At 40.7% G+C, this 6,734-nt stretch overlaps 1 pseudogene; it reads right to left on the reverse strand.

The window, feature by feature from the left end:
• On the reverse strand, positions 4,805-5,608 carry LOC110429683 (annotated as a pseudogene).

Genomic DNA, 6,734 nt, shown 5'->3' on the forward strand with positions numbered 1-6,734 from the left:
TACAAAAAAACTTAACCGTGGCGGGCATTTTTCATTTACCGTGGCGGGCATTTTTCATTTACCGTGGCGGTTTTGGCAACCGCCACGGACATAAGGTCACGGTTAATCATGACTTAACCGAGGCGGTTTTCCAAACCGCCACGGTTAAAGAATTAACCATGGCGGGCTACATAAGCCAACCACCACGGTAAATGTGCATTAACCGTGGCGGTTGCCTTACGCAGCCCGCCATGGTTAAGTCTTTAACCGTGGCGGTTGTCTTATGTTGCCCGTCTCTATTAAAGTTTTAATGGAGGCGATTGTTTCTATTTGCCCGACTCTGTTAATGTTTGTTTGACATTTAAAAAAATTATTATCAATTCAGATTCAAAACCTATTTCAAATTCAGATTTCAATGTTGCTAATGTTATTTTCTAAGCAAAATTTTGATAATGTTAATAGCAGCAAATAGATGACATATATATATATACATGCATGTTAATTTAAAACAACCAATATTAGTGATCACATCATTCTTTATAAACACATCATTCACATCATTCGTGCATACATGGTTCTACATATCATCTAAGGAGGGCAACAAATAATCTTTCATTTGTAACCCTTTTTCCTTGTCGCTCCAGTTTCTGATTCTCTCAAACTTTGGATCTAGAGCTAAGTCACCTTCCTTATTGAAGAATGTTCGACCTTCATGTGCGGCCTCGGTGACAAACTTACATATATCTGCTACAGTTTGTCTGAACTGAGGGTCGACCTTCTCCTTTTCCCACCAACCTTGTGCTTTCTTAAGTTGTCGCCAACTACTGCTATATCTGCTGCACGTCCTCAGATACTCACAAACATAGAATCCACATGAAACTGAGCCATAGGGTTGTTTGGCGCACTGCACGATACAACTAGTAGTGAGTATAGTATAGTATTGTAAAAGTAGTAGTAGTGTAGTAGTAGTGGTTGTAGTAGTAGTGTAGTAGTAGTACATTATTAGTATTGCTACTTACCGGGAAATCACGCTTGATTTTTAGTTTTTTACCATTCTTGATCTTCGACTTTTCAGATCTCCGATCATAGTGTTGATATTTGGGAACGCAATAAGGAATTGATCCGCAAGCGCACGGATATCGGTGAGCACTTCACCCAGGAAATTATCCAGAGTATCGTATTTATTTTTTTTACCACTAGGAGAAAGAGTGCATCTGACTAACCGGTCTATTACTATTAACCTTTAGGCACAAAGAATGTCTTTCGATGTGAGTGATAAATAGAGAAGACTGCAACCGTAGTCTCCTTCTAACCTTGGTAAGGATGATCTACTGTTCTAATGGGGAGGCTAACAGAATCTAGACACCACAAAGGATGTTCAACCCGCACCTATAAACCCTATCCTTCCTGCTAATGAGATGTGATATACAAAGGTAGCTCGGAATTGTCACGTTCCTCACTACTACCACGGTCCAGCTAGTCAGGGAATATCTATGAGTACCCCAGCCTAAACACCACGTTTACACCAGCAATGATTACTCTAACTCTACGCGAAGAGATTAAAGTAAACTCATAAACCATAAGAACAATAAAACAAGAACTTACTAGAATTTAGAAGTCGAATTACTGAAGAATCCTAGGAGCAAGCTTCGGGTTAGGAGAACTTGATCCCGCAGGTACAAGCTTTGAGTAGCCACCGACAGGCCGGGCTTCCTCCAATCTACACCTCCACTCTATCTCTCTCAATCTAGTAGAAACTAGAAGATCTATTTCTACCTTACATTGATTGCTAAGCCTAAAAAGAAATATTAATTAGAGAAGAGGTTTTCCTTCGAGGGCACCCCTCAGTCTCTATGATAATTTCTTCATGTCTTCTCCAGGGGCCAGGGGGGCCTTGCTTATATAGTCCTCTCCTTCTATGCGTTTTTGGGTCGATAGGCGAGGTGGTACTATGTTTTTCTTGATCCAATAGGTCGGTGGAATATCCCGAGCGAAAGAGTCCTGATTTGGCCCCAACAGGGGGCGGGCGCCCAGGCTACCAGGGCGGGCGCCCTGGGCCTGGCCCAGTTTTGCCAACGCTTCGGTCTCGTGGCTTCTGGAGTCTTCTAGATGATGTAAAATCGTGCGGTGTGTTGATATCTCTATGTAATCCCGACATGTCGACGTTTCTTCCTTATTTCTTGATAACCCCCTGCAGAAACAGATAAACAACAAAACTCGTGGAATTCTGTTAGATCAAACCCTAATTCTAGGTGTTAGTTGCATATTGGTCCTTTCTCTTGTTTATTTGATAATTAAAATTGATACTTAAGAACCGTCAACAAATACCCCCATACTTAGGCTTTTACTCGTCCTCGAGAAAAGGATGGTTAAGAATAATATCTGGGATAAACATTTAAAACATTCTCTTTATAATTGCAGGGTGTTCAAATTCCACTGTGCACCATAGTCAAGGAAGTATATGGTTAAGAGTAAAGATCCTTTCTTCTCAATCCTGTCACTTGGAGTTTTTGTATATTTTTGAAAGAAAATTAGCATACCTTTTTATCCTCATAGGTTCTCTCAGATCTCTCATTATCTTTTATATATATCTCACTGAGGCTGTTTTAATTTTGCAAAAAATTCTCAAGCATACTTACTTTGCATTTATTGCTTGGTCAAAACGGGATCCGAGGAGGGAAATGTCATACTCTTAGATCAAAGACTTTGGAAATTAAAATCTTAGTCAACTCTTACTAGCATATTGCTTATTAGAGGGACCATGGGCTATCATTTTTTTAAGTGGATACCGAGGTACCCCTAATTCTACTACCGGACACTTGTCCATTTTTTCTGCGAGGTTGTCGAGCACTTGCTCCTTTTTATTTCCTCGAAATATTTTCTATTTTTGCATAGCCCATGCCTCTAATGCAATAATACTTCGGAAGAGCGAATCTTACTGAAATAATGTCTTGATCTTAGGAGCATGATAAATCTCTCAACAAGGGTCTAACTCATTTTGAACAAACTCAATACAGAGTAGATAGCTTTTATAATCATAATTAATATTTTCAGTTTTATCAGGCATATAAAACACTGAGGATGGTAGCTAGAATTTTGAATATTTTGAAATAAATTGTCCAAGCAACAATGATATCAAGAATAAGAAACTCATACTCTACCATCACATATTCCATATTGACTTAAGTAACTCAGGGTTTTAAAATGATTTTATAATAATTGCAAGTTTTCAGGAAATATCACAGATTTAGATTAATCATGATTAGAAATATTTTAATCTTTTTATTTTATCATGTCAGAAACAATAATTTGCATAATCCAAAATATATATATATGTGTAAAGTAAAGTGTGCAGAGTGTGTACCTGAATCGTGGAGTGGTGTAGTCGAAGTGTGTTTAGCATGTCGAGGGATCTCCCCCATACTTGTTTTCTGCTTTCTTGCACAAAAATAAAGTAGAGACACACAAGACATAATAATAATAATAATACTCTTTATTGATCTTGAGGCATTTATTACAAAAGATTGATAGCAAACTAATAATAGCAAACTGATAATAGCAAACTTAAACCGAATTTAAAGATAGATAACTAAGATGCATTGCCTCAAGGTCTAATCTAGATAACTTAGCGGCGCTCTAATTCCTTAATCTTCTTGTTGGCACTGGCAAGATCCTGCCTAAGGCCTAGTATAATGGTGTTGTGGTTAGAGAGCTGCCTAGTGAGGGAGTTAATCGAGGACTGGAGGTCTATGATAATTCTATCTAGCCTGCGAACTTCCTCATCAATATCTATTATAGTCTTGCGACGCTTGGGAGGTGTCTCAAAAGCATTGAGAGAGTGCTTTGGGGCTGCCTTTGGAGGGATGAAACGGACTTTGGCTGCTCTAATCCCTTCAAAGTAAGGCCTTTCCTCCTCCGTAGTGTAGCGAACACTGCTGATCTCGCCGCTCCGGTTGGTCTTGACTCCAACGACCCTCTCATTGGGTCTAGGTGGAAGGATCCTTGTGCCGATTGGCACCTTGATAGTGGTCTTCGTCTTGGATGATAATCCTTTGAGGAGTAGGGGTTGTGGCGGTGCGGTGAGAACTGGTTGAGCATGGTAAGATTGGGCGGAGCTGCGTTGGCGTAATGGCATGGCTTCTAGCTGACGCTCTGTGTTGGCCGGGGCGAGAGCACGGGCATCGGGGTCTTCCACTGGCTCCATGTTGAGGTTGAAGGGGACGACTTCCCAATCATCGTGGTACTTGTCGGCCATTGGAGTAGCAAGGAACTAATAAAATTTTAATTGAAGGAGAGCTAATCAAGCTCTAATTGAAGGAGAGGAGGCTTGGTGGCTTGGTGTTTGAAACCTGAGGTCAGGGGTCTGTTTATATAGGGGTCAAAAGGGTGCCTCTATGGGTTGTTCGGGTTACTCCCGTCGACGTGCGTGCGAAACTTTCCATCCGAGGAATTATTCGGATTACCCTAAGTGCATTTTCCATAACAGAGAAAGTCGGGACCGAGGGGGAACAGGGGCTGGGCGCCCGCCCACTTGATCTGGGCGCCCGCCTTCTCTCTGGCCCCTCTATGGGCCCACTTCACCGAGCGCGTTTCTAGATGCGAAATTATTTAGAAAATATATATATATGACCCAAAACCATCAGCCAAAAAGTGTCGGGCTCTAATTCTCCATGGGAAGGTAAAAATGGATTACGTCTATTTCTTCAAATTCCTCATTGGGCTCTAAAAATAATTTAAGACGTTGACCATTTACCTTGAATAACGTACCTTCGCTATTTTGAAGTGTGATAGATCCGTGGGATGATGAATTGATTACCTTGAATGGTCCTTCCCATTTGCTCCGGAGTTTTCCATGCCCAAAAAGCTTCACCCTGGAATTAAAAAGTAATACCTTATCTCCGGGTGTGAACTCCTTCTTCTTGATTCTCTTGTCATGCCACCTCTTAACTCTTTCTTTGTAGATCCTTGAATTGTGATATGCCTTCTCTCGCCATTCTTCCAATTCTCATAGTTGCATTCTTCTATAATCTCCAGCAACATCTAGGTCCATATTCCATCTCTTTATGGCCCAGTGTGCTTTGAACTCTAGTTCAACAGGTAGATGGCAAGTCTTCCCGTACACCAATTGGTATGGAGACATCCCAATTGGGGTCTTGTATGCTGTCCGGTATGCCCAGAGTGCATCGGGTAACTTGTCTTTCCACGCCGTTCCCATTTCATTTACTGTTTTCTGAAGAATATTCTTGATTTGTTTGTTGGAAGTCTCTGCTTGGCCACTTGTCTGAGGATGATAAGGGGTAGCGACGTTGTGACGGATTCCATGTCTTGATAGATATTGCTTGAAGCGTTTGTCGATGAAGTGTGCTCCTCCATCACTTATCACTACTCTGGGAACTCCAAATCTTGGAAATATAATTTCTTCAAACATCCTCTTTGAACTGACGTTGTCGGCATGCTTGCAAGGTAATGCCTCTACCCACTTGGAGACATAGTCAACTGCCACCAAGATGTACTCACACTTCTTTGATGGAGGAAATGGACCCATGTAGTCTATTCCCCAGACATCAAAGAGCTCAATCTGAAGGTTGTTGGTGAGTGGCATTGCATCCCTTGTATTTATGTTTCCGTGCCTTTGACATGGCCCACATCTTCTGATATATTGCTTCGTGTCTTCATACATTGTAGGCCAATAGAATCCACACTGCCAGATCTTTGAATGTGTACGGAATGCTCCATAGTGACCTCCATATGGTGACGAATGACATCTGTCGATGATCTTCCATCCTTCCTCAGTGGTCACACATCTCCTGAGTAAGCCATCAGAGCACACTCGGAAGAGGTATGGCTCATCCCATATATGTGAACGACTTTCTTGAATAAGCTTCTTCTTGTTTGCTCCTGGTGGTACATACCCTGAAACCATAAAATTAACAATATCTTGATGGGGGTTTCAGACCTGTTAATCCCGTAGAGCATGTCGTCCCGGAGTGAATCATTGATGGGGGTTTCCTGTGGACTCTTAAAATACATTCTAGACAAGTGATCAGCAATAGAATTTTTTACTCCCTTTTTCTCTTTTATTTCTAAGTCAAATTCTTGGAGTAATAAGATCCATCTAATCAGGCGAGGTTTAGCATCTTTTTAGTGAGCAAATATTTTAATGCAGCATGATCAGTGTAAACAATTATTTTAGCTCCAACTAAATAAGATCTAAATTTATCAATGGCAAAGACAACAGCCAGAAGCTCTTTTTCAGTGGTTGCATAGTTAAGTTGAGCTCTTGTCAAAGTTTTACTAGCATAAGCAATTGCATGATGCTTCTTATCTTTAGTTTGTCCCAATACTGCCCCCACAGCATAATCACTAGCATCACACATAATTTCAAAAGGCAACGACCAATCAGGGGGTTGAATGATTGGTGCAGAGATGAGTGCTTTCTTTAATAAGTTGAAAGATGTTAGACATGCATCATCAAATTCGAAAGGAGCATCCTTAGCTAGCAAAAGAGTTAGTGGTCTAGCAATAAATGAAAAATCTTTTATGAATCTACGATAAAAACCAGCATGGCCAAGAAAGCTTCGAATTCCTTTTATATTCACAGGTGGAGGTAGTTGTTCAATTACTTCAATTTTAGCTTTGTCTACCTCAATACCTCTTTCAGACACTAGGTGTCCTAGCACTATTCCTTCCCTAACCATAAAATGACATTTTTCCCAATTAAGGATTAAGTGCTTTTCTTCACATCTTTGCAAAAC

Source organism: Sorghum bicolor, chromosome 8 (assembly GCF_000003195.3).
Source record: "Sorghum bicolor cultivar BTx623 chromosome 8, Sorghum_bicolor_NCBIv3, whole genome shotgun sequence".
In the NCBI taxonomy this organism is placed as follows: domain Eukaryota; kingdom Viridiplantae; phylum Streptophyta; class Magnoliopsida; order Poales; family Poaceae; genus Sorghum; species Sorghum bicolor.